Here is an 18,638-nt window from a genome sequence, read left to right on the forward strand (position 1 = left end):
TTTGCAGCTTTGCAAGATGGAAAAAGTGACAGCTGTAAACCTCCCCAAAGGCATGTTCTCCTCATGTGCATTGCCTCCAGACCCTTTACCCCCCCTGCACCACCGTGGGTGATCTCCAGGGGTGACCCCAGGCTCTGCTGTCCCTGCTCTGCTGGGACAGAAACAGAACAGCTCTGTTGGAATTCATGGGGACAAGGTCTGGTTTTGGGCCATCCATGCTGTTTCCACCAGACCAGGTCCCACTCTTGGGGTTTGTGTACTTTGGGACTAAACCCTGTTCTCTGCCCTTGCTTCTGCATCAGTTCTGAAAGTGTTTTCTGGTTTAAGTTCAGCAAACACCCCTCCACAAAGCATGCCTTGTGCAGCTTCCCCAGGCATTATTTTAACATAACAGATGATGGGATTTTTGTGGGCAGAGCCAAATTTTAATTCTTATTCTGTGCAGAATAAACCACTCTATGTAACCTTTGCCTTGCTGACATATGAGTGTGGTGTTTGTGAGGGTCCCCAGGATGAGGTGAGAGATGAGAATTTGACTCCATGTTCTCAGAATGATGATTTATTATGATACGATATGATATGATATTATATTATATTATATTATGCTAAAGAAAGAGAAGGATACATCAGAAGGCTTAACAAGAATGATAATAAAAACCTGTGACTGACTCCTCAGAGTCCGACACAGCTGATGGTGATTGGTCATTAATTAAAAACAATTCACATGGACCCAATCAAACCTTCACCTGTTGGTAAACAATGTCCAAGCCACATTCCAAAGCAGCAAACACAGGAGCAGCAGTCAGATAATTATTGTTTTCATTCCTCTCTGAGGCTTCTCAGCTTCCCAGGAGAAAATCCTGAGCAAAGAGGATTTTTCAGAAAATGCCATGGTGACATGTGAGGGACTGAAGAGCAGCGCTGTGGGAACTGCAGCAAACCCTTCAGTTGTATAAGGACAATTTATCATCAACAAATAAATGGAGAGTGTGGGAGACAGGAATTGAGCAGGTAAGATATCCTGTCCCTGCTCCAAGATCTTGAGCTTAATATTTGGTGTCAGTAGCCTAAGAATGTGGGACCAGGGCATGTGGAGGCTGCTGTGCTAACAGCAATATCAGCTGGAAATGCACAGGAACTGTTACAGATATCACAAGTGCAGAGGTAGAAGCTCATCTGTTGGGGGCAGATAGCAGAGCTTAAAAGCAGAGTGTTGGGTTCCACTCTGGTCTTCATTGGAAGTGGAGCAGTGACTCAGTTTTAACACATACACACAGGAATTTAAAAACGTGGCAATATTTTGAAAATGTTGTGATCTGGTAACAGAGCAGTGTTCTGTACTTGTGCCATTTCCCAGATTGCTGCAGCCCCTGTCAGAATAAGGTAATCTCACCTGTTGGCACAAGGACAAAAAAAGACCCAGGTGGTGCATTCATCACTTGCACACAATGATCAAAAGCATTTAGCCAGCACTGAGATGAAAACCAACAATATTAGAGCTGCTTATTTTTCCATTTGCACGCAGGCTGCAGCTGTTATTGCTGTGCCTTGTTCTGTCACATACACTTAGGAAAAAATGGCTTCAAAACTCTGAACTTGTGCATTGCCCATATGGCACTGAGCATGCTGCCCTGAGAACTGTCTGTAGCCTGGCAGACCATGATTGCTTTACCACTGTGTGTAATTCGTGTGGCAATGAGATTTGAAATTATTTTAAGGTCTTATTTATTTTTAAGGTATTTCAAAAAGACATGGATTGCATGAGCTGTTGTATCTATAAGCAGTAGAGCAAATTTTTCCTCAGGTGTCTCACAGCAGTGAGAAACAGGGCTGGACACACTCCTGGAATCACAGAATGGATTGGGTTGGAAGGAAGCTGAGAGATCATCTTGTTCCAATCCCCTGCCATGGGCAGGGACACCTTCCACTGTCCCAGGCTGCTCCAAGCCCCAGTGTCCAAGCTGGCCTTGGACACTTCCAGGAATGAGACAGCCACAGCTTCTCTGGCCACCCTGTGCCAGGGCAGAATTTCTTTCCAATATCTCATCTCAATCTGCTCTGTTTTAATTTGAAGCCAATTTCCTCCTTGTCCTGTCACTCCATCCCTTTTAATAAACCCTCTCCATCCTTCTTGTTGGCTCCCTTCAGGCACTGGAAGGCCACAGTCAGGTGGCCAAAAGCTTCTCCTTTCCAGGCTGGATCAGCCCAGTTCTCCAGACCTTTCCTCACAGCAGAGGTGCCACTCCTTTGAATCCATGCAGGTTCCTGCTGTGTAAGAGCAGGGGGACAAATTAAACAACAGCCTGGGCTCCTTTAATTGGCAAAAGGTTTCATTGATGGTCAGCAGGCTGTGAGGTACCATGAATTTCATCCAAAAGATGAAAGGCAAGGGAGTCTCCACATTTCCTAGGGGAAATAGCTGTGGTGGGGTGGCCCGTGGCTGAGCATCCTCCCAGCCTCTCCCTCAGTGTCTCCTCCAAGCTCCAAGAACAGGGGAGAGGAAAAGCTGAAAATGATGAAGGTGAACATCAGGGCAGTTTAATGAGTGAAGCTGAGCTGCCACTGTCCCCTCCCAGCTTCTGGCACACCCCAGGCCACTGTAAGAAAAGAAAGCCTTGCCTTGGTGCAAGCCCTGCCCAGCCACAGCCAAATCTCAGTGTGTGACCAGTTCTGCTCCAGAACTGCTCCCTGGGGGCTGCTCTGCAGGAAATTCACTCTGTCCCAGCCAGACCCTGCAGAACAGCTCACTTTTAATGTTTACATCAAAGCTCTTTGCAGCTGGTTGAAATAAACCCCACATTGATATTCTGAGTTCCTGATACACCAGTGTTACCACATGGCAGGTTTCCATCTTCCACCCTTTGGAGTGGGGCAGTACTGCCTTTTCTCTAGGCTGTCATGAGTCCCTGCTTTTGATCCCTGAGCCTGTGGCAGCTTCTGAACCAGCACAACTCTGTGCCACTGTATTGATCTTAGTGGTGCTGTGTTGTTTGGCAGGAGCTGGGTGTGGAGAGTGCCTGTGATTTTTAGGTTCAAAGCATGTTTTGAGGTGACACGGATATTCTTCTGGCTGTGTCTCTTCATTGTTTCATTTGAAATGACAGTACTTGTGGGGAAAACTGTGTAAACACCCTGGAATCTTTATCTCCTCTTTATTTCCTGTGTGTGGTGGTGTGTTAATAGGTAGGAGAAATAAACAACTTACAGAAGGAATAAAGTATAGGTGGGCCAGTGATACAAAGTTATAATAAGGGAATAAAGAAACCTCGAGTGACAAGTTGAATTTTCAGGTAATGCATCCAGCCAACACTTTTCTGAAATGTCCTTGTCACTTTAGTTGGTGGTCATGAAAAAATGGAAACATGTTGCCTTGACTTTGGGAGGAAAGACATGCACTGGAATGTGGTTTACAGAGACATCTAATTAGAAGGACTTGAGAAGACCAGCACTTTTAAAGTGTCTCTTACTAATGATATACATGAGTCTTCAGGCCATTAAAACAGCTCATTTCTTTTGATGGACTTCCAGTTTGTGGAGGAAGCAGCTGCTTTTACTACCAAATTTCTCCTGTCTAATTAGACCAGTTGAGTCAGGCAGCTTAAATCAGCCCATAGCTTACCCTTTGCCTCTTCACTGAAGAGCTGAATAACCTAATTGTAAAGAAGGACAGAAAATGTCAAAAGAAGTTACAGTTGTTACTGGGAAATGAACCAGTGCAGAGTAAAAAATACAAGGGGAAAAAGGCTGTTAACACAGAGGGCCTCCTGATGAGCCTGTAATGAAAAATCCCTCTGGAAATTCTCAATATCCTCTCTTTGTTGGAAAATGACAGTGCAGCAGAGTAGAAACTTGTTGTTTGTGCACTGAATTTTCCTCTGGCTACGTTTTCATGCAGGAGATTTGTTAGGTGGAGGACTTTTATCGTCAGGAAGAGGGAAAGCCCAGCTGAGTGGTGACCAGGGCATTGAAACCCTGTGAGACCCAAGTTGAAGCTCTTGATCCGACTCAAGGACTTGGGCTCGGATCATCCTCACCTCAGTGAGTCCCACTGGCCTCTGGAGTGACTTCTTGCTGGTTTGCCAAGAACATAACCAGGCAAAAAAACCAAATAAAAAAAATCCACCTCCAAAACTCAGGGTTGAGTTTTCTCTCTGCCTCAGAATCAGGTGGAAAGTCCTGCTTTTGTGATATGAGTTACTGCTTCCCACCTCGCCTCAATAATAATTCTGTAGATGATTCCAAAAAGACAGGATTCCCAAAGTGCTGAATGACTCTGATGCCTTATTTTAGTATGTCCTGAAAATGTGAATAGAAGCTCATCCATTTTTTTTTAAACTTCAAATAATTTTAATGTGCACATTTGGTTTTTTTTTTCCAGTCAGTGAAATCAAAATTAATCAAATTAATGGTATTTATACACCAATTAAGGTGCATATATAGTTTTTTCATTTCTGTTTTGTGTGTGAAGAGTTTTTCTCTTAGAAACTCTTGATTTTTCCATGGGACATATTATTGATTTACATTTATTGATGAAACATTTAATTGCTTATGATATGTAGTTAGCAGCAAGACTCCTGCTTTCCTCATGCTATTCTATAAGCTTCAACTAATCCATAACATAGAATGTAGGTCAGCTGGAGCTTTTAAAAACAGATGGAAATTCAGGAGTTTATGGTAGTGCAATGGATGTATGTCTCTGTGAGGCTGCCAACTTCTCCAAATGCAAAAAAAAGAGCAGAAATCAGAGTGCTGAAAGGTGCTCATTCTACCTCATTTCCATTCCAGAACCAGCAATGCCCCGTGCAGTGGCTTTTGTTTGTAACATATTCAGCACTGACATGCTACAGAAGATGATAATGATAATTAATTCTGAGGTGTTTAAAGGTTATTATATTTACTTTGTTGACAACAAAAAGTATTTTAATTTGGGCAACTTCATGAGTGTAAATATTCTAGAAGAGAGAGGTAAAAACACAGTTGTTCTAAGTAAGCTGTGAGAAGTGGAAGTCATCCAGGGTTTATTTCTGCACACATTCAGGTTTTCCTTTGTTTTTGCATTCAGGATCATAGGTTGTATCTTTTACTAGATTAGAGGGGAAATAAAACAATAATAAAACAAAACAATAAAAAATAATAAAATATTTTTATAAATAAATAAAATAAAATAAATAAAATAAACATAATAAAAAATAAAATAAAACAATAAAAAATAATAAAACAACAATAAAACAAAAATACATCCCGTGCTTCTGTTTCAATAAAGTCCTGAGTGTTTGGAGGAGCAGTGATGAGAACCAGTGTGTTTCTGGAAGCAGAAGCCTCCCAGGACACGAGCTGCAGCTGTCCCCATGGCAGGGAGCAGGGATGTCCTGCTGCCATCGGGGCTGCTCTCCCAACACGACTCCTGCTCCCTCTGACAGAGCTTTCCCAGGTCTGGAGGCCCATCAGGAGGTTCCTGTCCATGGCTCTGCTCCTGGCTGTGGATTGTAGTGTGAAAAAGGCCAGCCACTTGTTTTTAAAATTTTAAAAGTTTAGCAGCTATAAAATGGTTATAAAAATAGCAATATAATTACAGTAATAAAAAATTGGACAATTTGGATTTAGGACAATATGAGACAATAAAAACAAAGACTTACAGACAGTCTGGGTACCTCTTTCTGGGGAAAATAAGCTCGAAAAAGGCCCCACATTAACAGAGAATTAACCCTTAAAAACAACAGCCTGTTGCATATTCATACACCTCATCCATGATGCATAAATTCCATTCAAACACAGGATTCTGTCTGGGCAGTGTCAGCTTCTTCCTCTGAATCCTGACAGCGTCTTCAGGGCTGAGTGAGGCAGGAAGAAGTTCATTTCTTCTGATATTGGGGCAATAAATTCTCTTTCTCTGAAAGATTTAGGTGTCCTGTGGCTGCTGTCTCCCTGCAAGTCCTTTCTTTAAAAAAAAGTATCCTACATAGCATAGTTTCTATTTTAACATTTTTTTTACAACCTAAAACTATATTTAGCACACTACTTAAGAAAATTAATACAGCATAACTTTCTAACATAACACACATAATATTCATTTTAATATTTGTGAAAAGCCAATCATAAAACACGCGTTTTTCACAGTAGGGTTAAAGACTCGGTGCATGAGCTTAAAATTTACTTTTTAAAACAGCTCTGAGTGTGTTCCAGAGGGTCCTGCTGGCTCTGAGTGCTCCTCACCTTCTTGTGGGAGAGGATGGGGCAGGAGCAGTGGGCATGTGAGGGGATGGAAGTGCACCTTGCAGTTGGCAGTGCAGAATTGGTTGGGGAGGGTGGGAGAGGCAGGGCAGGGATCACCTGTACTTCAGAGACTGCTCCTGTCATCACTAGTGCAGCTGAGCTAGACTGATGTGAAAAAATGGAATTTGTTTTGAGTCAAATGTAACATTTTGCTCTTCCAAAGCTGACTAATGATCTGTGATTTTTTTTCCTGATATCAGACTCTCTGTCAGCTTTTAAATTGCAGTGACTAGGGCTGCAAACATTTTTCAAAATCCAAGAAATGACTCTCCTCGTGTCTGAAGGCTGGGGACAAAGTGTTGTCTTGTGAGGGTGTGAACCATGGCAGAAGTCTGTTTTAGACAAAACTCTGTTTCTAATAGTCTGAGAAAATGTTTTTTTCTCCTCTGTAGTTTACAGGAGACATCTCATGACATCCCAGTTTAACCTAGAGTGTGTGATGCAGATCACAGAAGCTTTTCCTTTGTGCTCCAAGCTCTTTGGACCAGATACTGCCATGGGGCTGAGTGTGGAGGAAGGAGATGCTCAATACCTTCAGCTGCCTCTGCTGTAACTCTGGAAAGTCCCAGGGCTCCCCTCCAACCCTTACACAGCTGGACAGGAGGAAAGAGCCAAAGTTTTACTTTTGCTTTTCCCCCTTCCCTCCTTCTTGCTGAGGAAGGGAGAGGTTCCCAGTGAAAGGGGCTCTGAGCAGCAGCACAGGAGAGCCAGAGCGGTGTCCTCTGGGGGAGGAAGGCTTTCTGCCTGCAGGGTGACCCAGCTGCATCCACACTTGGCAGGGAAGGCAGATGGGGCAGCTCAGTTCAGAACAGCTGCTGGGATATTTCACAATATATCCCACTTGAAGATTTTTAATTTTTTTTCCCCAAAAGGAAGGGGCTGTCGTGAAGGATTCTGGTTTTATTTGTTTGTAAGACTGTGAATAACACTGTTTGCACCTTGATGTATGAAGGTACTGCAATTATGAGAAATTGCTTTCTGCCTGATTGTCACACATAAACAGCTTTCATCTCACAGTGCATCAGGCTCGTGACTCCAGTTTGTCATTCCAGGGAATGTGTCAGCCTTTCATTTCAAACTGGCTTGGCTTTTCTTTTGTCAGGAAAGACCTTTCCTGTGTGCTGAAGTAATAGAAACAAAGGCAATTAAAAAAGAAAGAAAGGAAAAGGCAGCAAAAAGCAATTATCAGACAAAGATTAGGCTGTGGGTATTGCTTGGGAAAGACAATTCTACGGGATTCAGAGGAAAGATGAAGCTGTGCGTCATTCATACTTTATTTTTTTCTCCTTTCATATTTCCTAAGGGTTGAAGATAAATTAGGGTAGCTATTTTCTGTACAGGCAAAGTACAAGCTATGCCCCAGATCTCCAAAATGCTTCAACATGTAAATAACTGCTGCTGGAGCCATCAGGTCCTGCTGCAAGTAGAGATTTATTTGCATTCATGTTTGAGGGTTACTTTGGTTCATTGACCTATTTAATTGTCATTCTCTATCCCTGGCTGCAGGCATATGGCTCCATGTGCCTGTGGAGGGAGGAGGAGCAGCTTTAACTCTCTCAGGCAGAAACATTCCACAGGGAAAAAAACCCAAGAACTGAATCTTAACATGGATGTAACATGGTAATAATAAAAATAATAACGATCATAAAAATAATAGCAATAGTAACAATAATAGCAATATATGAATAAGTATAAAAGAATAAGAATAAGAGTAAGAATAAGAATGAATAATAATAAAAGAATAAGAATAAGAATAAATAAGAATAAGAGTAAGAATAAGAATAAAAGAAGAATAAGAATAAAAGTATGAGTAATAATAAGAATAAGAATAAATAAGAATAAGAGTAAGAATAAGAATGAGTAATAATAAAAGAATAAGAATAAGAATAAATAAGAGTAATAAGAATAAGAATAAGAATAAGAATAAGAATAAGAATGAATAAGAATAAGAGTAAGAATAAGAATAAATAAGAATAAGAATAAGAATGAATAAGAATAAATAAGAATAAGAATAAGAATAAGAATAAGAATAAATAAAAATAAATAAGAATATGACCCCTGGAGTCACATGTAATGGTAATCCTCCTGTAAACCTCACTAGAAGGCTGCAGAACCAAATAAAAAGGAGGCAAAAAAGATGAATGCAAGGAGATACAGGTTGCTTAGATGCTTCTGCTCTGGTCATAACCATAAAAAACATGGAATTAAAGGGGGCTGGCACAAACCCATCCATTTCCCAGCGCAGTGGGGAGGTGTAAGCAGTAGTAGCAGGGGCAAGGAGGTTTGCCACAATATTGGTGACACTCTGTTCCTCTCTTCTGTTCCTGGAACATTTGTTAAGAAAACCAGAATTCTGTGTCCACCTGCAAACAGCTCTGGTTTTTGTCCCTTGGAGGTGTGGGTTCTCCAAATAAGGGGAGAGGGGTTGTGGAGTCTGTTAATCCTTCAAACTCCAAATTAGGGGGCTTGCAAGCCCAGCAGAGTGTCATAACTAATTATCAGCATTCAGATTCTAAAATAATGTGATGAGCAGCCAGGGTAACAGAGAAAGAGCCTGGTGCTCATAACTCCTATTTCAGAGTTTCAAAGGAGTGGAATCTTTACTTAGTCAAGGCTTTTTTTGTTTGACTGCACAATGTGAACTGGCACATCCAGTGTCTTGCATAAGTTCAATATCTAGTCCATGGATCTGAGAGAACAATGAAATTAAAGGACTTTGCAGATTCTTTATAATCTACAGCTTGGTTTAAGATTCTCCCTCTGCTGGAACTTGGTTTCTTGCCTGATTGGCCTTCTTCTCATCATTCTCTTTTATTATACAACACGACCTACAGTTACTGGGGATTTTGTGCTGCAAATCTTGGCTTGGGGGCTCACAGTCACTTTTTAGGCTCCAGTTTATTGTGTGTTTCTCTGACTTGCCTCAGAAGGGAGTTACTGTTCAGCACAGAGGAAGTGGTGTCTAACGTTAGGCATTCACACAAACCAAATCCATGAACTGCTTTTTAGTTTGTCCTTAAATGTTTAGCTTTTGATTGACATCTTCCAAAGCTCATTTGGGGTTTTTCAGGCTCTGAGGTGTTCTGGTGAAGTTTAAACCCAGTGCTACCAGCACAGGGCTGTGTGCTGGAGCTAGGGGATAGCTTGAAGAAAAAAATGTGTGAACTGCCCCCAGTTATCAGAGTGAAAACAGCATCTGGTACCTTTGTGCATCCTGAACATGGCCAGGCTGCTCTTCTTGATGAGTGCCCAGGGAGCATCTGAGGGTGCCCCAGTCCAGCCTGGAGTCTGGGGGTGTGCAATTGCTGAATTGCTGTGATGGTGCAAGCAAATGAGGGACCACAATCCAGCTGGCATTTCAACCCACAAAAAAGGTGCTGAAGTCAGCCATCATTTTCTTGGCAGTGGATGGGATTTCTCACAGCATCCAGAGGCTCACCTGAGCTAATTGTCCTAAACTCCCACTGTAGTGGAGAGAGGGGCACTTCCACAGGGTTATTTATCCCTTCCCAGAGCAGGAATGCAAAACAAGCAGAATTAATCGCCAGTCTGGTGTGCCTGTTCCTATGCACTGATAATTTATGGGCCCTAGAAATGAATTTGAGTCAAGCACCAAACATTTTGATGTGTCAGATCAGGCAGATTGAGCACCCCAAGCCTGGCTGTGAGCTGGGGCTAAGCCCTGCATCTGAGTCAGGACTAATCCTCCTCATGACCACTAAGTGGGAGATCGGCTGCGGATCAAGAGCAATATGTTTGACAAGGCCTGGCTGTGGGCTATATTAAGAAATGCAGTTTAGTCCACTACAGAGAAAGAGCTTTGCTGCCCACAGGGGGATTTCTTTTCTTTTCTTTTTATTTTTTAAAGCTCGAAAGACTTCTTCGTTTAGGTTGCGCGGAACAGATTCCTCATTTCTGAGCTGGAAGGAGCTGTGAGGAGCTGTGAGGCAGAGGAACTTGATTTGGTTACTTCAGGCACTCATTTGGCTTCTCTGCCCTTTCTGTCCTGGTGTTTTGGTGCCTGGCTTGCTGTTTTATAGACATTTACATAACCAAGGTCGTTTCTCTGAGGCAAGGTACAGGAATACATTACAATTGCAAATTCCCCTAATTGTCCTAAAGCAGGGCTCAGGGCTTAGACAATGGAGAATCCTATTGTTCAGTGTCCTGAGAGACTGTGTGAACAGAGCAGAAATAAATGTGTGGATTGGTCGATTCTAAAGGTTTAGAGTGAGAAAATGATTAGTGGAAAAGGTTTGCTCACTTTGGATGAACAAAAATGATGAACCAATGACATATGGGCTTTATTTGGTAGGATTAAACATGTTTATTATTTCTAGTGTGAGCTTGCCCCTCCAGGCTTTGTAGAGGTACAGTTCAAAGCAGTATAAAATTAGGAAGGTGCCTTTTATTAAAGCAATATATTTTTTCACTCTGTTTGTCAAGGAAGCTGTTTCTGTCTCCCAGATTTTCTGGGAATTAAAAGATGCTTTTTTTCTTCCCAAGTATTTGTAGCTGTAATTCACTTTAACTTAAGCTTGTTTGAACTCAGCGTGGAGCTTGGGAAAGGAACCTCCATTTAAATAATCCTCATCAAGAGGGTTTTTAAAATCCAAATTATTTAAATAATCATCAACTGATACAGATAATCCCTTTCAAGTGAGAATTTACAAACTGAAACATCTACAAACCCTGTTGATAGCAGGGAGAGGAAAGTGCTCTGTACTCAAGTAGTGGGTGGGTGGGGAACACAGTGCCCTGGCTGGTTAAAACAGAATTGGAAATACATGGCAAAACTATATTCCAGCTTAGGGAAACACCCTGCCTTTGATCTAGTGTTGGTTTAGGTGGAAAATCACTGGATGAAGCAGATTGGTGTGGTCCCTTCTAGTAAACACAAAGATGTTTTCTGTGAGGGTGGCTTCTCAGGAGCGAGGAAAGGGCTGACATGCAGAATGTGAGTAATAGATTGAGAAGGAGCAGGCAAGGGAATTTCTTTCTGGCATATTCACACCTTGAAAAGGATGATGTAAAAATGGTGAGCAAAAAATGTTTCCTAACTAATGTTTCATTAAATCTCCAAGGGTAAATCTGGCTTTGAGCTGTTGTCTCTGTGTGTGGTTCTCATCTCGTGCTTCTCCATAGAGTTTCTGCCAGTATTTCCCAGCTGTTCAGTTTTCTGATGGAAATCTGAAGAGTCTACAAATGAAATTCCTGCCAGGTCACCTGAGGATGTTTCCAGAGTCCGGGTGGACTTCTGCAAGGTCCCTGTCTCAGCCATGAGTCACTAACTCCACCTTCAGTGTGACATGGGACCCAGTTATCCTGCTTTTCCCCCACTTGTGCAGTTGCTGTCCAGTTCATAATCCAGGGAATGGCCTTTGGCCATCGAGGTGGGGCTCTGCTGGATCTCAGGGGCAGCAGCGAAGTCATGCATTTTCCAGGAATGTTTTTCCTTAATGGGAGGATTCCTTGCTCCTGCCTCAAGTGACAGCTTGGTCCCATGTCCCCTTATTTCAGTTTTGTGCTGGAGAATTCCCTGGACTTCTGCACAAGTTTGGGGATTTTTTTAATTGATGTGAGAGGAAGCGAGGGCTGAGCTGACAAACTTTAGAATAGGAAAATACAATGGGGATTCTTTAATGGGTCAATATACAGTGCCAAGAAATTCCCTGGACCTCTACATAAGTTTGGGGATTTTTTAATTGATGTAAAAGGAAGTGAGGGCTGAGCTGACAAGCTTTAGAATAGGAAAATACAATGGGGATTCTTTAATGGGTCAATATACAGTGCCAAGAAATTGCTGTGGTATCTTGTCATGATTTAAGAAACAATTTGGCTGATAGTACAGTAAGATATTTGTGGATTGAAATTTAAACTGCTGTTTAAAAAGCATGTTTCTTGTGGAAAGCATTAAAGGAAGGCAGGTAAGTAATACAGTAGTTTCCAGAGATGTCTTCAGTATTTCCAGCTGGATATTTCTCAGCAGGAATACATCCTGTCCAAAAAAAGCACCACAACAAGATGCAGAAATAGAGTCCTTGTACAATTATTTAATTTTTAATAAAGAAATGCTTCATTTCTGCCTGGCAGGGAGTGTGGAAAGGGCAGGTTATGATATCTCTGGTTTTGATTTTGAAGTGCCAAATGCTGATTTCTTTGTGGCTCAGTTTCCAGTCGTTTGTGGCTTTGCCCAGCTCGTGCTGCTGGAGCTGAGATTTCCCCTGTTGCCTTTTATTTCAGTCAGTGCTCTGAGAAACCTTTGAGCAGTTTCAGGCCAGTGGCACTTGCAGGGCACCAGCAGTGATTTCCTGCCTCCAGAAGAGCTGGTGATGAAAGAGAAGCAGCCCAAATCCATTGGGAAGGGCGAATCCTGCTCTAATTGCAGCGGGCAGGGAAAGCCTGCTGTGCTGACCCGGGACCTGAGACGGGGGCTGGATGCCCACTGATGGAGGCAGAAATAGGGTACAGCACCTGGAAACTTCCATGAGTCTGTTTGACATTTCTCTGAGTAACAAATGAGGATTACTGACAATGAAATGCAAATGAATGAAGCGTTTCAGTCAAAAACCTAGAGGTGGTGTTTACCTGAGGAAATTCACTGTGAGGTGGGAGTGGGTTTTGGTTATGTTTTAATTGGTGCTGACTCAGACACATCCTGAAGCATTATTCCTGCCCTGAGGATGAGGAGGGGATGGCTTGCTTCTTTCCAGATTAATCATAATTTCTATGGGAATGGTAAAACCAGATCTCCCCATAAATCTCTGTAAAATCCACGAGGAAGCAGATAAAGCTATCAACACGTTTCTCCCTTGATGATTCCAGGCGTAAAAAAAATTTTGTTGGCTTGAGCAAGGAGAGCTCCCTTGGTGTCTTGGTCAGAGACAGGAGGTCACCTCTGTCCTTTCATTGGAAAAAGGGACTTTTGTGGGCTCTGTGCTGCTGCCAGGCAGGGAGGGAATCCCACCTCTGGAAGGGAGGTCTGCTCAGGCCAGGCAGGTGGTTCAGCTGTGAATCTGCTCAAATCTCACAGTGCCTCACGTTTGATTTCATGGGAAATCCTAACAGGGGAAAACAAAGCACATTCTGCTTCTCTGGAGAGGCATTTGAGCTCCAGAATGTAATGTGAGGTGAAATTAAGAGGAAAAAGTTTTGTGTCACCAGAATTTTCTGTTTCAGCTTTGATTTGTTTCTGCTCTGCTCTATTTTTAGGGGGCTGGGCTGAGAAGTTGCTGAGGGGTTGTTCTGGTTCGTGATGGTGTGTTAATGTCAAATCTGTATTTTAAGTAGTTCTTGAAAACATAATAAAATCCCCATGGGTTTCAGCCCCTAAATATGTATTTTTAAATATATATTGGTAATAATCCTGTAAATCTCAGTAGAAGTCTGTGAGGTCGTGTCACAGTAACTTCAGGAGGGGACACAGGAAAATGGAAAGATCCAGGCTGATTTCCATTGGAAATTGAAACAATTTTAGGAGAAGTGAAAAAGGAGAAAGTCACAATTCTGCACTTGCTCATTGTATAAGTTGAGTCCAAAGGGAGTGTGAAAAACACCAATCACTTCTTTTTAAGATTTTAAAAGTTTAATAGTAATAAAAATGGTTATAAAATAGTAATACAATTAGAGTAATAATAATTTGGATAATTAGGATTAGGACAGTATGGGACAATAAAAACAAAGACAGTCTGGGTACCTCTTTCTGGGCAACATAAGCCCGAAAAAGGCTCCACGTTAACAGAGGATTAACCCTTAAAAGCAACAGCCTGCTGCAAATTCATATATCTCATCCATGATGCATAAATTCCATTCAAACACAGAATTCTGTCTGGGCAGTGTCAGCTTCTTCCTCTTAATCCTGATGGCATCTTCAGGGCTGAGGCAGGAAGAAGTTCATTTCTTCTGCTAAGAGAGCAATAAATTCAATTTCTCTGAAAGATTTAGATGTCTTGTGGCTGCTGTCTGGTGCAAGTAATTCAGTTCTTTCTTAAAAAAATATCCCACTTACATAGTACCTATTTTGACTACAAAAGTTACCTTTTATCTGCAAGACTACATTTACCATACCATTTAAATGTTAATACAGCACTACTAATCAATACAACAAAATACATATAGTAAATATCTGCCTAGAGCCATATAATATGCACTTTTCACAGGGAGAGAACTGGAACTGAACAGCCCAAATTGTGCATCCACCCTGGAGTGAGCTGGCTTTGAGGCACAGCCTCCCATTAAACTCTGCCACATCCAAAATCTGCTACATCCAAACTCTGCCGTATCCAAAATCTGCCGTATCCAAAATCTGCCACATCCAAAATCTGCCACTTCCAAACTCTGCCCTTTCCAAACTCTGCCATTTCCAAACTCTGCCATTTCCAAAATCTGCCATTTCCAAAATCTGCCACTTCCAAACTCTGCCATTTCCAAAATCTGCCATATCCAATCTCTGCCATATCCAAACTCTGCTATTTCCAAACTCTGCCGCATCTAAAATCTGCCATATCCAAGCTCTGCCACATCCAAGCTCTGCCTTATCCAAACTTTGCCATATCCAAAATCTGCCATATCCAATCTCTGCCACGTCCAAACTCTGCCACATCCAAAATCTGCCGTATCCAAACTCTACTATATCCAGGCTCTGCCATTTCTAAACTCTGCCATATCCAAACTCTGCCATATCCAAACTCTACCCTATCCAAGCTCTGCCATATCCAAAATTTGCCATATACAAAATCTGCCATATTCAAACTCTGCCACATCCAGACTCTGCCATATCCAAAATCTGCCACATCCAAAATCTGCCATTTCCAAACTCTGCCATATCCAAACTGTGCCCTATCCAAGCTCTGCCATATCCAAAATCTGCCACATCCAAGCTCTGCCACATCCATACTCCACCACATCCAATCTCTGCCATTTCCAAACTCTGCCATATCCCAACTCTGCCATATCCAAGCTCTGCCATTTCCAAACTCTGCCATATCCAAGCTCTGCCATGTCCAAACTCTGCCATATCCAAGCTCCTTGCTGCAGGGACTGAGGAAAACGAGGTGGCTGTGTCACTATGTGGCACAAAATGAACCACACTCACACGCTGAGATGTTCGAGGCAAAAAAAGGCACGCTTATTTCTGGACCTCGATATTTACAGAATTGCAAAAGTGACCATGGATTGGAGGATGAAATTGCCACCTCTACACCCACACTGGTCAAGCTAACAGTCCATCAGTTCTCTCCTCCTCCAGAAAGGAATACAAAACAGTCATTATTTACATGAAAAGTGCGTGAGAAACTCCCTTACAAAAATGTACACATCAGAAGGCTTAGAAGAACTTTAGAAGAAGAGGGTGACAGGGCTGGGGTTGAAGGCAGTGAGAAATTCCTGATGTATGGCAGATGGATGTGGAACAGGCCCTCCCAGTGAGAACACAATCCCCTCAAATGCATAATCTGTTTCTCGTGAAACACATGTGGCCCCGTATAGAAGTTTTAGGTCAACTGGTTCAGTTGAAGATTAGCCTCAATATTCTGAAAGGGGAGACTGTGGTTGCTTAGGGGACTTTAATTCCTCACAAAGGATTATACTGGGGCACCACGCTGCTGCCACAGTGTCAAATCTTTTTGTGGGTTTGCTAAATTAACCTTTGTAATGGAAAAGCTTATTATGCACTTCCAGCCAAAGGAGGAGAGTTTGGGCTTGTAGCAACTTAAAATGCCAGTGATTAGGATCCTAATCTAATATTCATAGTTTTAGGGCTTTTATTTCTCCTTAAAGCATATTTCTCTACTGTACTGCAAATGACTTGCTGAGAATTTCAGGAAGGGTTTCTCCATGGAAAGGGTGGTCAGGCATGGGAAGGGGCTGGAACCCCCACCCCTGGAGGTGTCCAGGGAATGGCTGGATGTGGCTCTCAGTGCTCTGTGCTAGTTGACAGGGTGATGATCAGTCAAAGCTTGGACCTGATGATCTTGGAGATCTTTTTCAAGCTGATTCTGTGTCTCTGTGGTGAGTCCTGCTCTGCTTTAACGTCGTGTGCAGGATACTTAAAATGGAAAACTCTATCAGAGGGACAGGAACACGTGAAGGTCATGAGGGGGAAGATACTGCAGCTAAAGATATACCAATCATCACTTGTGAAACTCTGGAAAAGTGACTTTAATGTGTGTAATGTTAAATCTCGCAGGAGTTTTAACATTACACATATTAAAGTCACTTTTCCAAGGAGAGGTTTCAGTTTTAGGCAGTGATATCTGTGTTACCACATGTTTGCAATTGCTGAACCTGCATTTTAGGTTGCATGCCCCTCACTGATGGCAGTGTACCTTTTTTATCCTCCCTCACAAGTTTGTGCAAGATTTCCTGCCTGGTGCATAATGCAAATAATCGGCGATGCATTCTAATATTTAAGTCTCTTACAGGTTTAACAGGGTAGGGAGGGAGCAGGTTCTCATTACACTGAAGAGGAGAATGAAGGACTTTGTTCCTGCAGATCCAGTTTATTAAATATTGCCATGCCTGAAAGGCCTGATTGTTCCTTTGCCTTCGGATGCTGCTGTGGATGGGGGCCCTGGTGTGAAGGACGAGCTGCTTGACCTTGTGGGGCTGCCATGGGTTTCTCTCTTCAGAGCTGCTGTTCCTTTTGACAGATTGTCCTTGCTTTCCTTTTCAGGACTGGTGCCACAAACAGCCTGTGTGGATACTCTGCTATTTTTGTACCTGTGGCACTCGTGGCTCCCAAACAAGTTGTTTCCTCTAGGTCCAGGGTGAGATTTATAGTGAAAAATTACTGGCCTGTTTAAAAAAAAAACCACTCAAAGAAATGGTTGTTTTGATCCATTTAGTCAGTTACATTTTCTAGGCCATCTGCCATGCAAACTGTAGGATCAGATATTTCTAGAGAGGTTTGGTGGGTACTGCCTTGCCCCTGCGCTGGGGTGTGTAGGGAAGAGGATTTGCTGTGGATTTGGGAGACCTCCACTGCAGCATGACAATGTTTTTGGTGCAGAGTTTGCTCTCTTGTGGCATAGGAGGAGTGTGAATAGAGAATGGTGACAAGAAGAAAATTTAAAGAGAATAAGTGGAGATGAAAGCAAATCATGACGTCAGGAAGAAAGAGAAATCAGAAGATAACCCACAATTCTTTTTTTCTAGGAGCTTGCAGACAATGTGGGGCTTTTTATAGCATTTCCATGTTCCAGCTACAGCCTGTGCTGATCATCAGAACTCTGGGATAGTTTACATGTGGAATTTACATTCTGCCTGCTTGTCCACCAGGGTGGCAAAATGGATTGCCAAACCCTGACTCTGCATTTAAATGGATTTTCCACCCTTCTGTTTTAGTTTTAATTAAACCACATAAACATTGCCAACATATGAGATTGGCTTTTGACACCTTACTTAGCATTTTTTTATTATTTAAAGCTTTAGCTGGAAGCACTGGTAATTAAAATTAAGTAAGCAAGCAAAAAAAAAAAAAAAAAGAAAGACAAAAGGGAAAGAGATCCTGAAAAATTTAAATGCTGGTCAGGGCTCTCTCCACCTTCCTTACACAGTTTTTATGCCTTTACATGGAAATCCTGCAGGGCAAGGTGGGTGCAATTGGTCCAAATCTGGAATTCTCACTGGAGCACAGTTTGCTTATACTTAGAATAACATGGAGTAAAGGCTTCTAATAAAGCTTTACTGGCAAAGATAATTAAATCAGAAATAAGTTGAAATGCTTGAAGGAGGTGGTGTTGTCACTCTAGAACATCCTTGCCTGAGGATGTAATTATGGTAGCATGAAGTTTTGGAGTGGATTAATCTAAATGAGAAAAACATCCTGCATGTTTTTAACTATAAATTTTCCCCAGAAAATGTTTTTACAGTTACTGTGGTCAGTCTCCCTGTCTAGAAAAGCCTTTAGAGTTCTTCTGGTAAGAGTTCTTGTGTCAAGAGAATGAAGTTTGTGTGTCTCATCCTGCTGAGTTTCTTGTCATACAAGACATTTTTTCCATTTCTTTTATGGAAAAAGGCAAAGGTCTTTGAGATCTCAGCTGCTGCTCTCTCTAAGGAGTTGCTGTTTTGGTGAGAGGGCAGAATTTTGGCACTGAAACTGCAGTGATGGGAGGGCAGCCTGCTCCAAGACTGTTAGCTGTGGTGTGTTGAATATTTTAACAGCATCCTGGTAAAATACTCTGAGGGGACTCAGAGTATTTACAGTATTATAGCATTTTAGTATTTTGTATTGCTGCCACTTAGAGAATGGCAGCAAGGCTTCGTAGCCCTGTTTAAAAACTGTCCTGCAGTGAGGCAAGAGTGTGAGACCCTGTAATCCCATTTGTGTCGTGGCAGGAACTGCTGCTCCCACTCACAATTTGGTT

At 42.2% G+C, this 18,638-nt stretch overlaps 1 protein-coding gene across 2 annotated transcripts in view; it reads left to right on the forward strand.

Annotated features, from left to right (window-relative positions):
• Positions 1 to 18,638, forward strand: part of ABCG1 (ATP binding cassette subfamily G member 1) — a 58,082-nt gene that overhangs the window by 17,949 nt on the left and 21,495 nt on the right. The window lies entirely within an intron of this gene.

This window comes from Fringilla coelebs, assembly GCF_963513975.1.
Source record: "Fringilla coelebs genome assembly, chromosome: 2".
Lineage (NCBI taxonomy): Eukaryota > Metazoa > Chordata > Aves > Passeriformes > Fringillidae > Fringilla > Fringilla coelebs.